The sequence below is a fragment of the Vicugna pacos genome, chromosome 20, assembly GCF_048564905.1.
Source record: "Vicugna pacos chromosome 20, VicPac4, whole genome shotgun sequence".
Classification (NCBI taxonomy): Eukaryota; Metazoa; Chordata; class Mammalia; order Artiodactyla; family Camelidae; genus Vicugna; species Vicugna pacos.
In genome coordinates, this window is record NC_133006.1 from 42,472,821 (window position 1) to 42,491,887 (window position 19,067).

Consider the following 19,067-nt stretch of genomic DNA (forward strand, 5'->3'; position numbering starts at 1 on the left):
ACATATGTCAGCAGTAAGCTTAACTTTTCCTCATTTATTTGAAAAAGGGGCTACTAGCTTAAAATCAACCCAGATTTTCTTTAAATATGAGCACTGGCATCACAGTCAGTGAGACAGTGAAACCTCATGTAGTCAAACTTTACTAATTTATAATTAGTAATAGCAGACTTAGTTAAAGTTTGCCTTTCTCTATTTGGCAGGGAGACGGCTTGGTTTAAAAAAAAAGAGTGTAAACAAGACTGATGATTGGTAAACTGGTTCAGAGAAAAGATACTCAAGGATGTTATTAGAACTTACATGCAGAAAAGCAAACGCGTTCGTCCGGTTACCAGTGCTGCTGGAGACGCGGAAGTGCCGTGCTGGGCCCTGAGCCGCACTTCCTCAGCTTTGCATCTAGATCACTGAATTAACGGAACTGGAATAAAATTTATGCTTCCTTTTAAACAAATTTCATAAACTTTTTTTGCAGACATTTCGTCTACCTGAACTTGGAATTGTTGAGGGCTTACTCTAACGAAAACAACAGAAAGACAAACCGTGAACTATACGTGTCCTTTATAATTAATAAACCGCTAAACACAGGCAAGGAATTCAAGGGCTGTAACATGCCATGCGTTTTCACAGTCAATTAATACAAAATTATTTGGCACATTCAGTTCTGTAGCTGGGTGGGAAACTGCTATATTTAACTCCTTTCAGACTCACAAGTTTACTGTGAAACAGCGGCCTGCTGTTCATGCTCTCAGGGCCTGGAAAAAAATGTGGGGTAAGTGGTGCCTCAGCCTTCCAGTGCCCGGAAGTCTGGCTGGTTTGTCTCTTTTCACTGTAACTCACTGCTCTGTCCTCCCTCCCTCCCTCCTCCTCTCCCTCTTTCCCTCCCTCCCTCCCTTCTTCTCTTTCTTCCTTCCATCCTTCTTCCTCCCTCCTTCCCTCCCTTCCTTCCTTCCTTCCTCCCTCACTGATAATCATCCAATGTACTGGTTTTCGTGCCTGAAGCTGCCTAGAGTGTTTTTTCTCCTGTGTGGGGGTGGATGTGATTCAAGGCTGTAAGCCCAGATTTAGATGTACATCCTGCCCTTTGAAGAGTGACCGTGTGTGTGTGTGTGTGTGTGTGTGTGTGTGTGTTTGTTTAGAGGGCTGGCTTTCCCACAGAAGCCCCGGGACTTTTGCTCACTCCTTGCTGGTCGGTCTACAGCAGCAGTCCTAAGTGATGTCTGTGGGAGGTAGAAGAAGACCGCCTCATGGACACAGAGAACTGACCTTAGAAAGTCACTTCAAGGCTCCAATGAGACTAGTGACGTTCAGCCTTATTAACGTAAGATTTAAAAATTCAGATTCCCCTGTAACAGCAGCTATACTTCTGTTATTTCCTGTTGAGAAAACACATGACGAAAAGCTATTTTTATTCATCAATTCTTTCAGGTAAGTTTGAGTTTTACTAACCACACCAGTGCAAACAAACATTTGAACAATTGTCAGTCAGTACGTGGTAACATTTAGTCAGTGGATCATTTAGGAATTGTATGTGGCTTCCAGAAACAGAACTCTGATTCTGGTGGATTAAATACGTAGAGATTTAGACCCTGATAGTCAAGAGGTCCAGAGGTGCTGGTTTATACCCAAGGTCTTTGAAATTCTCCAGTCTTTTCTTCATGGTCACAAGATGGTTGCTGGAGCTCTTGCCACAACATCTGCTTTTCTTGTAGCTTCAGGAATAGAAGGGCAAAAAGTTTTCCTTGAAAACTTTTTATTCTTTTATGCTTATATCTCAATGGCCACCCCCTCTGCAAAGAGGCTGAAGAAATTTGTTTTTCAGGAAAGAGGGCAGGATACTGGGTAGGCTGCTAGCAACCGAGTGTGTCTGGAATCGTGGGCAGCGAGGAGGTTCTCAGCGTGTGGCCTGGAGCCCACAGGGCCAGATGTCCAGACTTCCTGTCTCTAACACTCTGATTCTTATTTTTTAAATTGAAGTAGAGTCAGTTTACAATGTTGTGTTAATTTCTGGTGCACAGCATAGTGATTCAATTCTATATATATATATATTTTCCTTTTCACATTCTTTTTCATTATAGGCCATTACAAGGTATAGAATGTAGCTCCCTGTGCTGTACATCAGGACCTTGTTGTTTAACTGTTTTATATATAACAGTATCTGCCAATCCCGAACTCCCAATGTATCACCTGGGAGGATGTGAGGTGCTGGACCTTCACCTGGAACCCACATGGGGGACCCTGGGAGGGACTGCCCAAAGGTCACTTCCCAATGCCAAATGGCACATGGTAAACTGCTTGACCCCAGAAGCAGGTGCAAACTCGATTGTGAGAGGTGCGAGGCCGGCTCTGCCCTGCACGTCTGCCCCGGAGGTCTGCGTGCGTGTCTGCTGTATATTTCAGGATTTTAATTTTTCACACTGGCTCATTTACAGATGTTTGATCAGGTGTGAACTTCTACCAAGAAGACTATAAAAAAGCCAGTTTAACAAGGGAGTCTGAAACGCCACACAAGGGTCAGACTTTACACAGATTACGTGCCGGATTTCAAAAATGAGCAGCGTTGCTCTTTCTTGTTCATTTCCTTGAGAAGCTCCTGGAAGGGAGGTCCAGGAGTTCACATTGCCTGTCGGGGGCTGTGGTCCTGGCGTCCACCCCCAGCCCCCGCCTTCCTCTACTGTTCTTTTCCCCTGAGACGTCATCTCCCCCCGTTCACCTGGCAAACACCTGTTTGCCTTTTAAGGCCTGGCTCCAGCAGCAGCTCCGCTTCAAAGCCTTGGTAACCAGGACCCAGGCAGAGGAAAGCCCTCTGCCCTGTGCCGGTGTGAGGTGTGATCCTTGTCTTGTGTCTTTACTAGAACAACATCAGGTGTTTGCCGACAGCTTACAATGTGCCGGGCCCTAGTCTAAGTGCTTCATGTGTGTTCATTCGTGGAATGCTCATGAAGCCTCTATAAGGTAATATCTGCGATTATCCTCGTTTTACAGATGGAAATTGAGGCACAGAAAGGTTAAGCAGCTTGCCCAAGATCACACAGCCGAAAAATGGCCTAGTCAGGCTGCGAACCCAGTATCTTAAGCAATTATAACACACGATAGTTGTTTTAATAATGTATCTATCAGTTTTTCCCACTAGAGTATATGAGTTTTCTCTTTTTTTAACACTTTTTTATTGGTTTATAGAGTATATGAATTTTCTGCCAGGGGGTCTGTCTGATTCCTCTGAGCACAGCCAGCATTTTACTTTGAATGAATGAATGATGAGTGAATGAATGAATGAATGAATGAGTATACACATACTAGCATGGGGTCACAGATTCAAACTGTACAGAAAACTCTAAAATGATGAGGAATTATCTATGGCCCCAGTTCAAGTTCACCTTCACAGTGAACACTGTTGATTGTTTCTTGTGATTCCTTTTAGGAATACCAGCATATGTATATATGCTGTAAAGAGTCTATCCAAACAGGACCACACTTAAACACGTTCTGCTCATTGTTGGCCCAGACGGGCTATTTTCAACTTATAAAAAATGAAAAATGACTTACGATATTTTGACTAACTGTGATACCTTGAAAATGCCATTGATTTTTGTGTCTGTAAAAATTATCAATCAGTTAAAAGTATTGATCCCATAACCCCAAATCCAACTTTTAAAATGTTCTAACCACATGGTAGTAACCTCAAATACTTTGGGGAAGAGGGAAAGAGATGAGAAATAATCTTGTCTCTTAACGACGTGCTCTCAGCAGGGCTCACTCAGAGCCCTTTCATTTCTGTTACTCTTCTGCTTTACAAAGCGGCTCTCACTGGAGCTTTTTTTGTTAAGAGGCGGGTGAGGGTGAGGGGACGTGGGGGCGCAGAGAGCTTTGGGCAGAGCTCAAAGGCTCTAAAACCCGTGGCGGCGACGGTCTTGGGAGCCGGTGGGGGGGCCGGTATAACAAAGCCTGGACTCCTGGCTCGCACAGGAGAGGGTCCGTAAATCTTGGATTTTCCGAGGAACTTCAGTGCACTGAGTTCTACCGTGCGAACATTTCATCCCCTTCTCTGGCAGGGAAAACACCCTCATTTTCCACGTGGTACAAAGACGCGCCTCCCTCAGAAGCAGCGGTGGCCCTGAGCACGGTGTGTCTGGCTGTGATTTTGAGGCGGGCCTGCAGGCCAGACACCTGCAGCAGGACCGGCTCGCTCCTGGCAGGCGGCACGCAGCCCGCCCGGGCATGGGAGCCCCGCGCTCAGCGTGACCGGCCCTGCTCCCTGCCCGCGGCTGTCTGGACCTGTGTGCCTTCTCCTCAGACAGTTCCCAAACTGAAAAATGGATGAAATGAGCTTTTATTACTTTTTTAAAAGTCGTGGTGAAATACACGTCACGTAAAACCATCTTACTCCATTTTAGGTGCACAGGTCAGTGATGTTAAGTATGTTCGCATCGCTGTGTGGCCATCTCCACACCCACCTCCGGAGCTACTGTCCTTTTACAAAAGGGAGGCTCTGCCCCCGTTGAACAGTAACTCCCCACCCCCTTCCCCTGGCCCCTGCGCCCACATTCTGCTTTTTGTCTCTGAAGTGGGCTGTTCCCGGAACCTCATGTAAGTAGAATCGTACAGTGTTTGTGCTTTTGTGACGGCTTGTTTCACTGAGCGTGTTGTCAAGGCTAGTCCGTGTTGTAGCCTGCGTCAGGACTTCCTTCCTTTTTAAGGCTGAACGATGTTCCACTGTCTGGTTGGACCACGTTTTGTTTATCTGTTCACCCATCAACAGACACCTGAGTTGCTTCCACCTCTGGCTACTGTGAACAATGCTGCTGTGAACACGGGCGTGCAAATATCTCTTTGAACCTTTGCCTTTAATTTTGGGGATGTATAAAGCGGGACTGCTGAATCATATGGTAACTCTGTGTTAAGTCTTTTGAGAAACCACCACACTGTTCTCCCCAGTGGCTGCACCATTTTACATTTCTACCAACGCTGCCCGGGCTTCCAGCTTCTCCACAGCATCACCAACACTTACCCTTTGTTTCTGTGACAGGCGCCGCGGTGTGATGGGTATGAGGCGGTGTCTCCTTGTGGTTTTGGCTTTTGTGACTTTTCACTCAGGAAAGCTCATGCTTCATTCTGGGTTTTGGGTGGGAGTGTTTTGAGGGGGAATAACAAAAGCAAAGTTCTCCATGGTAGCTCAGAGTACATCTGTAAGTCTCTGCCTGGACCCAAACACGGGATCTGACCTTTAGAAGGTTCTGGCTGGGACACCCTGCACCGCCTGACGCTCTGATCCCCAGTGACCTCCCGGGGATTCCTGACCGTTAAGGCGTGCCCTGACTCTGGGGTGGGGAGCGCCCCCCTCTAACATAATACTGGTAACAGCCTTGTGCTAACCCGATGTCACATGTACAAGGGAGCGTGTCCTTCCAAGGGTTGGGTCAAGCGCGGACACGCCTCCTATTTCAGTGGTGGAGGTGGACGTGACAGAGGTGGTGGGGGGAATTCACAGCAGACACCGTTTGTGCAGACAGTTGAACATGCTTGTTCGAGAAAGATTAAATCAACACAGTGTCTTTGTTGCTTTTTTCCCCCCAAACACTTCCACATTCGTCACTGTATCTTAGCTTCACAATAATCTCTGAAACTAGAAGAAATAAGCCCCTTTAAGGGAGAGAAACACAGATTTTAAGAGGGGAAATGTCTTCCTCAGGGGACACAGTTGGTCAGCAGAAATGTCACTGGAACCCAGCTTCCTGGCTGTGGACCAGTGATCAGTGTGACAGAGAAGATCAAAACCAGGAGTTAACATTTCATGCATCTGTAGAGGCTGCTTTCTTTGGGGCTTCTGATGGCTCTGAGCAGAGCACTCCATTGAGCGGTGGCAGAGAGCAGCTTGCGTCTGGCCCTGCCTCCACAAACCCCAGCGTGGAAGCCCCCGGAGCCCAGCTCCGGGAAGGCGGGCACAGCTCGCCGGGCCCTCTTGCCTGCGGGGCGCCACCTGGTACTCCCCAAGCGCCTCAGCACCTCAGCCGGGTTCACTCTGCTTTGCTTAAGCTTAGACACCACTGCTGATGGCCATCATAGCCATGAAAATCAACTTCTCAAAACGTGGATATCATAGACCAGTGCATTTTCTAGGTCTTCTGTTGTTGCTCTGCTCAGCGCAAGTCAGAGATCACGGGAAGTTCCGTATCCCTGACGGTGGTCTTTGAATGACTAGTGGTGTCCTGCTGGATTGTAAGTGGCCCGGAGGAGACATGCAGGTCTGGGCCGACCTCACCAGGCTATTTGCAAATAGGCAAGCTCACGCCCAAGTGGTCTGTCGTCTGGAACTGGTGAGCCGAGTGGCAGAGAGAGCGTGTGGGCTCAGGAAGGCGGCAGGTGAGGGTCACTGATAGACAAAGGGGACCAGCTGAGTTTCGTGGCATCTGTCCCCAGAGGTCATCCGTCGGCTCAGGTGGCCTCCACTGAGTCTGAGCCCCAGAACATGACGGGGTTGCTGTCCCAGGGAGCGTGGGACCAGCGCAGGCGGGTGTCGGGTTACGAGCAGTGTTAGTGGGAGCAGGGTGATGTTTCCTTAAATAGACCAGCTAACAGCAGTCCCTTTTCTGCTTCAAAACAAAGGATGAGAAAAACCTGCCTCAAATGCCAGTTCTGACACGTCTTCTGCCATGCCCTCACCTGCAAAGTGTGCGCCTTTCGTTTATCAGTTATGTCTTTACAGAAGCACCTCTGTCCGGGATACTGTGACGGCAGCCAGGAGCTTTTGTCATCGTGCAAAACGATGGTCAGTTCTTTGTTGCTCTTTGGAGTGAAATTCTCAGAGCCTGCTTTAAAATTCTACACCTTAAAAGTTGCCTTCTTTCTTTTAAACCAAAGATACCCAAGGTTAGCATGACTTAAAAATAGTTTTTAATTAGTAGATAGTGTTACGTATGAAATGCCCGTCTCAGATGCCCTTCCAAAGCATCTTTGCACGTCAGGGCTTCTCAGATACCCTGTAAAAGCTCGTTCATGAACCAGCGTGTTCATTCCATGGGGCTGACACCCCGCAGAAAAGTCAGAAATTTTCTTCCTATGTCATTCTAAACAAAGTTTGAAAATAAAAGGTCTTCCCTCATTTCATTCCATCTTTGCTGAGCCACGGGCAAGAGAATTTAATGAGAAAATTTGGCAGTAACTGGTAGCTAAGGACATTAGGATATGGACCTTCTGGGGGTAAAAATAGAGGCTGCTACCACACCAAAAACACCAACAAAAATTTGTAACTTGCATTCATCAAGAAAATGTCATGCTATACTCGCTTTATTCCTTTTTCTCCTGGGTTACTAAACTGGCTGACGGGGGGGTGCCACGAGTCAGATTAGTCTCTGCAATGACGTTTCTTACCATGTCTTGTGGGTAATTCAGAGGCGTGCAGACTGCATGAAAGAAGAGCCGGTGGAGTTGTGGTGACTCAGAGAACCGTCCTCAGCGCGTGTTAGCTGTGGACGGACAACTGGGGCCGTGGTCCCCAGTGTGTCCTCTGCTGTGGCTCGTGTGGAGGATGGCTGTTCCCATCCCGGGCTTGCGTCCACGGTGGTGTGCAGGGGGTGCACAGGCCAGCAGACTGGCCGCAGGTCCACCCCATCCCTCCTGTTCAAGAGAACTTACCTGGAGACGAGTTAGTGCAGGAGACATTATCATGAGAATAAACTTACTTTTGTGATTTGGAAAACGAAAGGCCGGCAGGTTTCAGAACCAAAGATGTCATTAGTTACAAGCATTGATGCTGCTGTACGTCAGTCTCTGCTCTGATGTGGCCCCTTGTCCCTCGCCTCAGCCTGCTCAGCCTTTTAAACTCAGCTTTAAAGAATACAAAAATGTGTGCTTCGAATCTCCCAAGGAACCCTGTGGCTTGAGAGCTTCCAGCCCCACAGTGGAGAGGAGCCTGCAGGAGTGAGGCCTCCTTCAAAACAGGAGGTGGCTTTCAGTGCCAAAAACCTATGGATGTGGGAAGCTTTAAAATAGTATGTAAAAGCAGTTAATTTTTAAGAATGAAATTTTGATGTTCCATCTAAAAGGTTTTATTTCTCTAAGTCTTGCTGCAAATGGATTTCTGTCATAAACAGAAATGTCAACATGATCAGTTACTACTTAGGTAAATATTTTAAAGAAACGATTTCTTATTTTCATGAAATACATGATCGAGTATAAAGATTTTCTTTAATTTCATCTTAGGACGGTTGGTCCCTTGAGGTCAGCGACCCTGTCCTCTCTGCTGTCTCTAGCAGACACCCTGAAGTTTGGTGACATAAACGCTAGTTCACAAACCTGACAGAGGAGTCTTGGCTGTGACAGAACTGACTTTCCACTCAAGACAAACTCTGCAAAATTGCAGGGATAGGACCTTGGTGAGCTAACCCCCGGACAGCTGTTCCCAACCCTTGGTGGCACATTAGTCACACAAGTTGCGCAAGGAAATACACAGCATGCCCCTTAAAATGGAATTTCAGATTAAACAATGAATGGTTTTTTTTAATGTAAGTACATCCCAAATATTGCAAGGGACATACTTGCATTAAAAATTGCTCATCTGAATTTAAGTTTAACTGGGCATCGTATGTTTTCGTTTGCTAAATCTGACAAATCTAAGCCTTCAGAAAATCCTGAGCTGTGGGCCCCACTCCAGGGGTCTGGGCACAGTTGGCTTGGAACGGGACGCCAGGATTGCTAATTTTCAAGGCTCTCCAGGTGGTTCTATCGTGCAGCTGGCGCTGAGGGTCGCTGCTCTGTAATGTGCATTTCGACTTTGAACCTGTTCTTATGACCTCCAGTTGTAAGGGCCCACCTCCTTTCCAAGGGATCCTGGGCCCTGGCTTCCTGCAGGCCGACCTCAGGGAGCTGTGGACCCACAGGCTTGCGGTGAGGCAGCAGACACTAGCGGCTGTGACCCCTCTGCCCTTCCTTAGACGGGGAGCTTTGTTCTAGCAAAGTCTTCCCATTAGGATTCTTGGGAAGTGAAGTGTGTCTGCCCGGACACTGGGCCCCTTTCTGCACATTGGACTGTTACGTGCGGTTGATCCTGGGCTCTGCACAGTCACACATGTGTCGCTCACTCCTTGGGCACCCTGAGTTCTCGTGTGGGCTTCCTGGGCCTGCATGCCCACAGCAGGGCACCCCATCTCCCATGGAGGCCCCAGACATTGGGACCAGGCTCTGCTGTCCCGTCTCAAGCTGTGGTTGTGTGTGTGAGGGCTGAGTGCAGACCTCGAGCCTGTTGGGTCCCCCGCCCCCCTAGGACTGTGACTGCGTCCTGGGACCCACGCTCAGCATGGGGCCCCCTTTCAAGATTTGTCCTCTCAGCCAGGATTCAGAGCAGGGTTTCTCTGGATCCCCACTTATTTTTCCCTCCTCACTCGTTGGAGTCCTGGTGCCTGTCGTGTGCCTAATCCCTGGAGCCACCCCTGGCCTTGGGGCTAGGATAGGTGAGCCTCCTCCATGGACTTTGCCCTGTGGGAGGGTTGGGTCTCCAGGACATGGCTCAGTCTGGCCTGTCTGCTTTGAGCGGGACCCCGTGCCTCACCGGCAGGTCTACAGATAAAATACTAGTGTTCTAGCATTGCCGACTGAGACAGGGGCAACCAAAGGCAAGCGGGTATAAGATGTTGGGGTCTATTTTAATTTGTACCGTTCCAAATCCTTAGAGCATGACCAAATGTTAAGATCTGGTAATTATTGGGATTATGGGATTAAAGACAGAATTTTGAGATCATTTGTATAGAGTTTAGTTGAGAGCGTCAGTGAGTTCTCCGAGGAGAGTCGCAGATGTCAAATACACTACTCAGTGAGGAGCCCGGTGGAGCGGGCTGGTGGCCAAAGCAGGAAGAAATGCCAGACCGTTGTCAGTTTCTGGTCGTGCATAGATCATGAGCACCACTAATGGGAGCAGGTCTAACTAGGATGGAGTGAAAGTGTCGTCTCAGAGAATGGGCATCCTCCGAAACCTGAGAGGCACATGGCTTATGGAGGGAGATTAAACTTTTAGATATTTTTACACGTGCTCGTTTAGAAAGAAACCAGATAGTGTTTGCAAGGAGATGACCTTGTAGGAAAAATACTGAGGCGTCGCAGCCAGAAGACGAGCTCAGTCTTAATAACGCCTTCTGCACTGGGGGGTGCCGTGCAGGGAGGAGAGCAGAGCGTTTAACCTGAGCGGGAGTACAGCGCAACACGCCAGGAGATTAAGTGGGAGGAACATATAGTCCTGGATAGAAACAAAACACAGCCCTGTGAGAAGCTGAGAACTGCCTGAATCCCTGAGCGTGTTAGTAACTAATTAACTGGCGGGCTACCTGAGACTAATGGCACTGATGGCTTAAGTCACAGCAAATCTGAGTGGATAACTCCTTCTGTGTTGTTAGTGGAGGAAGTGGCTTTTCTCCTTTCATGGCCAAAATTCATGAGGACGAAGGCCACATGTGGTGGCAAGTCTGAAGGTAAACTTTGATAAGTAGTAATCAGCTCTCAGGCGTCTTCTGAAAAAAATGATTTGGAAAACTATTGCAAGAGAATGTAACAAAATATAATACTTGAAGGCAAAATTTTAAGAACAGAGTTTTCATCAAAGAATATCACTCGGAAGCCCACGTTTTTGTTATTTCTAAGCCCAAGTATGTTGACAGATTTGGTCAGCTTCCCCAGCTTCTATTTTGGAGCTGATATTCTTTCATTGGTGCTTGAATTTAGTAAGGAAACTTATCTTAATGGCGTTAATTATTAAAATAAAAAATTATTTACAGGAAGTATATCTAGATATAAGGTTAGGATTAATTCTATCATAATTCCTATTTTTAATTTTTAATAAAGATATTAGTTCATCTGGGGGAAAAGTTTATATACACTTTGCAGATGTGAATTTGGTTAAATCAGTATTGACAGGAGCAATATTTAATACAAATATGGATGATTATGAAATGTATGTAAATGGTATGCCATTTCATTAAAAATATATACCCATGTTATAAAATAGTCTTAGTTACTTAATCACTTGAAAAAAGCCCAGATTTTAGCATTTTGAGTTGAGGATTTTCTTGCAGCTGGAGTCCCCATTTTATAGAATGTGGATTTTTATAGGCTTTGTAATCTTCATCTGATTAATTTTCTCTAAAATTAAAAAAAACCCCTGCATTTTGTAACTCTCATCTGGTTAATTTTCTTTTAAAATTAGAAAAAAAAAAAACCCTGCCCTTGAGTTTGACATTAGCTGTCAGAACTTTTAGTAGAGAGAGAAATGGGAGGTGATACTAAGTACAACTTGTAAAAAGCACTTACTAGTTTTTATAACATCTACCTGGAAACCGAACTTATCTATCTTTAAATAGCACTACTTCTCTGTTACATAGGAAGCGTTGGTGCCCGTGTGAGTAATTCTGTGGAGTGAATAGAAAGCAAAGAGCAGCGCTGTGATAGCACATGGGGAAGTGTCCACGCTCAGCTCTGACCCATGTGGCTTTGTGAGCTACATACCTGTGCAAACGCACTCGCCAGCGATGAGGTCAGTTTGAAAAGTATATTGCTTATAACGGAATTAAACCAAAATGAGAAATTTTACAGTGATTATAAATGCCAAATTGAACTGATCTCATTAAATGTGAAATTCAAGAATATTTAGACTGTTGCTTGAATTTTAATACATGAAAATAATGAGATGTGGCCAGAAGAGCTGGAAAAAGTTACTTCTGTTTTTTTTTTCCTTTAAGCAGTTTCTCATTTCACGGGTCTAGGTGTGTTTTCTGGAATTTGATGAAATAGCCTAGCCTGTGAGCATGACGCATGCAGCGCCCCGCAGTTAACAGGGGAGGAGGAAACCTGCGTCGGCCCCGTGGTTTTATACGAGTGTTTTACCCGTGGCTTTTACCTGACGCTGCTGCCTTGGTGTAAGTCAGCGCGCACAGAGAAGAGCGCCTCCCGCGCAGCCGCAGGCCGTGAACATCGGGGAGGCAGAGTTTTACACGAGGCTCTTCACTGAAGACAGACTGGGATTCTGCTCTCGGAATCCCACAGGTGGACTTCCCACCTGTGAGCGCGTGGTTCCGAGGCAGCGTCCCCTGGCCGTGGGCATTTCTCTGTTCACTGCTATTCTGGGCGCTAGTCCAGCAAACAGCGTCCGCGAGGGCGCACGGCTACTGGCTGTTGTGAGTGACTCCGCTGTGGACTTCGGGGCGCAGGGTCTTTTCACGTCAGTGTTTTTGTTTTTTGGATGCTACGCAGAAGTGGAACTACTGGGTCATTCTATTCTGGTTCTATTCTGAGTTTTCTGAGAAACCTCCATGTTGTTTTCCATAGCAGCTGCACCAATTTTCACATTCCCACGAGCAGAGTCCATGGGTTCCCCTTTCTCTACATCCTCACCAACATTTGTTATTTGTAGACGTTTTGACGACAGCCCCCCTCTTCTTACAAACACCCTGATCTCACTGTAAGTCCTCCACCGGGAGACTCATCTAAACCTCCCTCCTCCCAGCACCGTCATCCGGGGTCAGGGCGGCACCGTGTGGACAGCGGAGGGACACGAGCATTCGGTCTGCACCAGAGCCTTCCCGCCTCAGGGCTGCTGTTTTCAGGAGAGACCCCAGAGATCGGCGGGAGGTTCCAGGCCCATGACATCAAGTCTTCGTTCTCTTCTGAGCCCCTGCAGGGACCTGCACGCTCTGCAGAGGCCGCCGACACTCTACACGGGGCTGGACTTCCACCGCCCGTGCCCGTCACAGGACGCACCACCCCCCAACTGCCCCCCCCGCACCCCGGCCCCGAGCTTCCCCGAGGATGACGCTCCCTCTCCATGGGTGGAGGCGAGATTCAGATACAAGAGGCCATGATAAATATTTTGTGAACTATTTCTTCCCACCAAGTCATTACGTTTGTTACCCAGGTCAACGCGTTCAAATTTCAGTGCGCGTGGGGACCGGTTACGGTGCAGGTCCCGATTCGGTAGGTGGCGGGGAGGGGCTGAGGGTGGCGTTCCTAACGAGCTCTCAGGGGATGCTGTCCTCGGACCTGCTTTGGGTAGGAGGGACTGGACAGCTAACGTTTGGGATAGTCATAAAAGATTCGTTTATATCTACAGAGTTTGCACTACAGTCCAAATTCAGAGACTTCTGAAGAGCTTTTTTAAAGCCACTTTGCTCTGTAGCATGTTTGCAAAATTTGCTGCCCTGGGGAAGAAGCGGAAAGGCAAACCAAGGGAGGGCAAATATTTTGCTCAGTTAATGTAAGTTCAGATCTCCAAACTTCCTTAAAAGCAAGGGACCACACATCACCTCACCTTGGGGAATGGTGGGCTCCCCGAGCCCCCAGCAGTGTGCCCACCTCCGTGAGCAGCCTGCGTGGAGAGGCTGAGTTGAGCCTCGACTGCTTACTCAGAGCAGGAGACAGGAGATGGAGTGATAAAAGCGAGCCTGAAATAAAAACTAAAAAGCATACTGAGAACGCCACGTGAAATGAATCCTTATAAAACTGTCTGCGGCGGAAAGGAATCAAAGGGTTTTATTAGGTGACGAAAAAACGTTGTAAACTTCATATGAAAACATTCCAGGGTCGGGTCTTCTGTAGAATGAGAGAAGAATTTTACTGAGTAAAACTCATTTTAATCAAATGAATACCAGGGAGCTCTAATTCCATTTATACCTGCATTTGAAATTGGTTATTAACACACACGCGTGCACACACACACACGCATCTTGCCATTCATTGGTGACCTTGCTGCCCAGTCTTTAACGTACTCAGATGCTATTATGGTGACAGACTCCCAAGAAGGCAGGGGCAATACCACTCTGGGGCAAAGTATATGAATAATTCTACACCTTGCCAGGCGTTTGTCCGTTTCGACCTTTCTCCCTTCCTCTGCTCACCATCATTTTGGTGGAGGAATGAACTCACTTGCAGTCACTCAGTTTTGACCAGGAAGCAAGGCAGAGGATTCCAGGCGGAGGAGGATGCCAGGTGGCGGGAAATGCTGGCTTCTTCTTGGCTTGCCCTCCCTGGATGACCCCTGAGATCATCTTGGAGGGGAGGGCTGTGGTCTCTGGGGCTGTGCCCCTAGACTCATTTGCACATGGGTCCCTGGGTGGCAGGCGAGGAAGAGGCAGGGGTTTGCTGGGTAAGCCATCCAGGAGAGGATCAAGGACCCTGGATGGGGGGTGGGAGGCGGCAGGGATTAAGAGAAACAGGACCTCACCAGGGTTTTGATGTTGTTCACACTGTGGCGGAGCAGAGCAGCCTGGGTGGTAAGAAGAACCAAAATCCCTTGAAAAGCCCGAGTGGTGGGGCCGGAGCTAACAGAACTGTGGCTCCCACATGTATATTACAGTCGGGGGGGGGGGGTAGGGTCAGGGCCCCAAAATTTACTGTCCAGGGCCCTCTTAGGCGATTTTATCAGACTGTTCAGGGCTGGGGCCCAACCACCTTCTGGGTGATTGAGAAGCACCGTGTCAGAGCCAAGGAGAGGCTGGGCAGCTAGGGGAGGCAGGGCCGGCACGTGGGGCCAGCGGGCAGTGTCACGTTGACGGCTCATGGGGCCGGTGGGCAGCATCATGTGGGGCAGACAGAGCAGGTGCAGGTCAGAGGGCTGAGCATTTCTGTTTGGGGAGGACAGGAGAGGTGGCGGTGGGAAGAAGGCAAAAGAATGCGAATCAGTTATAAGATGTCTCAGGTTGGCTCATCCATCAGCCATGAGACGAGGGAAAATAAAACCTTTGTGTTCCAAGTACTCAAGTGACTGACTGTTTGGGAGAAGAGTCTTTGCTCCAGGTTCACTCTAACCAGTTCTTTTAAAATCTACAAAGTCAGGCCAGACAGAAGAGTGGAGGAGAGCATATATTTTTAACAATCTGTTGCTGTGGTCCGCAGCCTGGACCTCACTGTGTTAACCCTGGGCCTTCACACCCTGGCGTTAACGCAGCCTGTGGCCCACACTGTCTCGGCTGCACCGGGGGTTAAGGGGATGAGAAAACTTGGAAGTGTATTTAAATTAAGGGAAGTCTGTAGTCGATAAGGAAAAGCTGACGGAGCATCTGACCAGTGCCGGCCCCTCCTCTGGCTGGCGGAGGCTGCTCCCTGGCGGCATGCTGCTGTGTTCTGGTGATGTGGATGCATCTTAGAATCAAATGAAAGTAAAATTACCCACGTAGCTTCACTTGACAGGTGGTCCAGTTAGACTCTCCTGAACCAGCACCTTTGATTTCAGGCTCGTTCTTGACACACACTCGTGAGGATGGTTTCTGTTTACTGGATGAAGTCTGTCCATAGAACTGTCAGTCTTCTTGGCAGGGTCCTGTTCTCAGGAGACCGTCTGATTGTCCCCGATGTTTTCCGCAGCCTGGGGAGGGTCCTCCCACGGGGCTCTGAGGTCGAGGTCAGCACCCCTCTTCCTGCAGTCATCCAGGTCCTGTCCTGCGGGGCCCTGCACATCATGAAGCGGGCTGTCTTGGCCAGAGATTTTAGGATGTTTTCTTACTTAATGCGCAGGGAATTTGAGTGTGCCCTGAGGAGGAAGAGAAGTAGATTGACAAATGATCTCTATAATTATCTCGTATGCTCAGGCAAGAAAACATGGTTTTAATGTTTTTTTCTGAGAATTCCCCTCTTTGTCTTCGTCTCAGCTCATTTTTTTTCTCTCTCCCCCATGAGGAGCCTAATCAACGTTTAACAAGGTCATTATAAATTGTTACAATTTTACTTTGGTATTTCTAGTCATCAGGTTAAAATGACCCCGAAGTCTTCATTTTGGTTTCTCCATAAGCAGTAATATGAAAAGCTCTCAGCTCAGGGCCCGGTTTAGTCGTGTCCTGCTGTGATGTTAAGAAAAGTTTTTGTAGGAACTATAATCCCGCAGTGCAGGGTTGTGGGCATCACTTAACATCAGGCAAGTGACACAGAGAGTGTGAGCATCAGTGACAAGATGCATTTCAGCTGGTGCCCGGGCTGGTCTCCCTTTTCAGTGATGCGGAAAGGGTGTTCTCGCCAGGAGGTCACCCGCCCAGAAGGCACCTCTTCCTTCGCTCACAAGGGCTCAGCGAGCCTTTCTAGAGCCCTAACCCTCTGTGTGGTGCTGGGGGAGCAGAGGTGTGGAGAGAGGCCCGCGTCCCGGTGCGGGAGCAGGCATGTCAGCAGGCGACGGTACGAGATCCTGGGAAACGATCCCGTGTCCTCGGCATTCAGAGGAGGCAGCGACCGTCTTAGTCTTTCTGTTCTTTTAAAGTTCAAGCCATTTCAGGACTGACTTTGAAAACTGATTTTTGTTGAATGGGAATGAAAGAGGGACCAGGCAAAGCTGTTCGGTTGAGTTGGTTTCCCTTTTGGTTCTTCCACCGCTCGGGGGAAGGACAAGTGTGGGGTGGTGCTGGGGCCGCGGCGGGAGTGAACGCAGGGCCCCGTTGGCCGGCACACACCTGTGCCCCGGGGTTGCTTCCGCTAGAGGTCTCGAGTGCATGGCTCTAAGTGAAATTATGACAGAGACCAGAGTCTGAAGTGCATACAATTGGTCTAATCTGTCAAGAAAGTCATTTGAGGAATGAATCCTGATCTCTTAAAAGCAGTACTTTGTTGCAGGAGAAAAAGTTTGCAAGAATCCAGCTGAGAGTTCTAATGAGATACTTGCCATCGGACCTGCTAATTAGAATGATTCTTCTCTAAACACGTATTTCAGAAAAGCAGAACATGAGAAAGAGTGTTATCTCTAAAAATGGTCTCCAGATTATTTTGATTTTGCACTGCTGTCAGTAAAATATGTTTAAGCATATGCCAATATGTTTGTTCATCTATACATTATATAAATGGATAAGTAATACATGTATATTTATTTCTATAAACAACATGAGAAATATTAAAACCATAAATTGTATGTGTCCAATTTTACTAATGAATGTTTTAAAACAGGAGTAAAATATACATTTTGAGAGAGTGGAGAATGAATGGAAATTAGTTCTAATGTTTCCTTTACGCTCCCCGAGGACTAGCTGACCCGCTGTGGGTACATAGATGCACTCAGGACACAGGTCCAGGACACGGGGCAGAGTGGAGGGAGCAGAACTGTGTCCTGAGCACGTGGACATTTTGGCCAAATCCCCCTTTTCCCTGTGTCATTCTAAATCCACTGATATTATAAAAGGAATGAGGAAATGGTTACCGGAGGAATCCGTGTGTGAATATGTGAGTAATGAGTAAGTGGACAAATGAGAGACTGTGTGTGCAGGGGCCTTGTGCTCGTCTGGGCCAGCAGTGTGAATTCAGCAAAGAAGCACAACATCTGACAAGATTTTTACCCCTTAGCACAGGGTGATCATAATCCTTCTGGGACATTACACTTCCTAGCGCTGACCAGTCCTCTTTAATCAGCACAAACACGTCCAGTTTGGGGCAACAAACAAGATATATGTATAGTCCTGGGTGTCCTATTTTAGCAACTTGGAAACACTAAGTGAAAACTTGGTACTGAAGTTGCTGTCCAGAAATGGAAAAGAAGAAATCCATCTGTTTTCTGGGAGCCCTTCAGCTCAGAATTCCTCCAGATGTCAGTATCACACAGGGAAATGAAAATGTATCAGCCCGGGGCAATGAGTAGAGACCTTCTTTCGTTATTTAGACGGTAAAACACATCTCATATATAACTGGAGGGAAAAGCCAGCCTTGTTTGGAAGCTGGTTTCTTACCTTCCTCAGAATCGACAGCTTCTCCTGTTGGTCACGTGAGACCACTTCACACAGAGAACGTGAGCGCCACCTGTGAGCAGCCATCACCCAGAGACGGCCCTGGAGGCCGGTGCTGAGGGGTCAGCACGCCACGGGGGCTTCCAGCCAGATTCTCCACTTCCCATATTTTGATGGACTGGAATCGACTGACAGACACCAGTTTTCTTGAATAAATCCACCTGTGCTTTTACCATCACATTCACAGAACAAACCCAGGAGAACAGTGCCCGTCCACCAGCAGTTTCACTTCGGAAGAGCAGCACTGAAAGGCAAAGTTATATGATCCCTGTACCACAATATATTGAACTGTCTTATTTGACTCATCTTCAAAACTGGACTGAAATTCTCTTTCTCTCCTCTCTTCCATGTTAATTCTAATCTTTTGGCTGACAAATATTTATTTCTTTACTAATTTGTTTCCATTTTGTGCTCTTTTAATCTTTTCTCTTGTCTCGGTGCTGGCTGTGTGGTAGATATTCAATCAATGTTAATGATATGCTTTGCCTATAATCAGTTTTTAATTTTTTGGGGGGGTAATTAGATTTCTTTGTTTGTTTATTTATAATGGAGGTACTGGGATTGAACCCAGGAATTTGCATATGCTAAGCACACACTCGACCACTGAGCTATACCTTCCCCACTACTTTGCCTATAATCTTCTCTTCCTTTTTTACAGAGCGACAGTACATCATAGTATAATTGAGAGTATAGACTGAAGTATACAACTGTGTTAGAATCCTGGTTAAACCATTTCTGAATTATATAACCCTGTGAAATTATCCAACTTAATTGTAAAATAGGGTAAGAGTATCTTATCCCAAAAGGTTGCTATGAGGAACAACTTAGTTAATAATGCAATGTGCTTAGAAGCTGCCCAGTATGTAGTCAGTACTTAGTGTGTATTAGGCATCACCACCACCACCACCATCATCACTATTATCACCACCACTATCATCACCACCATCATCGTCACCACCATCATCACCACCACCATCACCACCACCACCATCATCATCACCACCACCATCATCACCACCACCAATATCACCACGGTCATCACCACATCATCACCATCATTACCACCATTATCATCACCACTATCATCATTATATCCTGGTCTCTGGGCCAACTGTCAGGGATTCAAAGATGAATCAATCTTTGCCCATTTGAGGCCTACAGTCTAGTGGGAAATCAATGAGAAAGAAAGCTTAGGAAAGTGTTGCAGGCTGTACTAGGGTGGGGGTCTGTGCTGCCTGCTGAGCAAGTGTCGGGGTTGGGGGAGGGTTGCCTGAGGAGACTGAAGGGCAGTTTCTTGTACTTTTATTTAAAAGAGAAAGTTACAAACTCCGAGGCTCTAATCTCTAA

General features: G+C 47.3%; 1 protein-coding gene across 2 annotated transcripts in view; it reads left to right on the forward strand.

Moving 5' to 3' along the window:
• MYLK4 (myosin light chain kinase family member 4) overlaps positions 1-19,067 on the forward strand; it is a 66,354-nt gene that overhangs the window by 25,627 nt on the left and 21,660 nt on the right. The gene's annotated exons all lie outside the window — the stretch shown is intronic.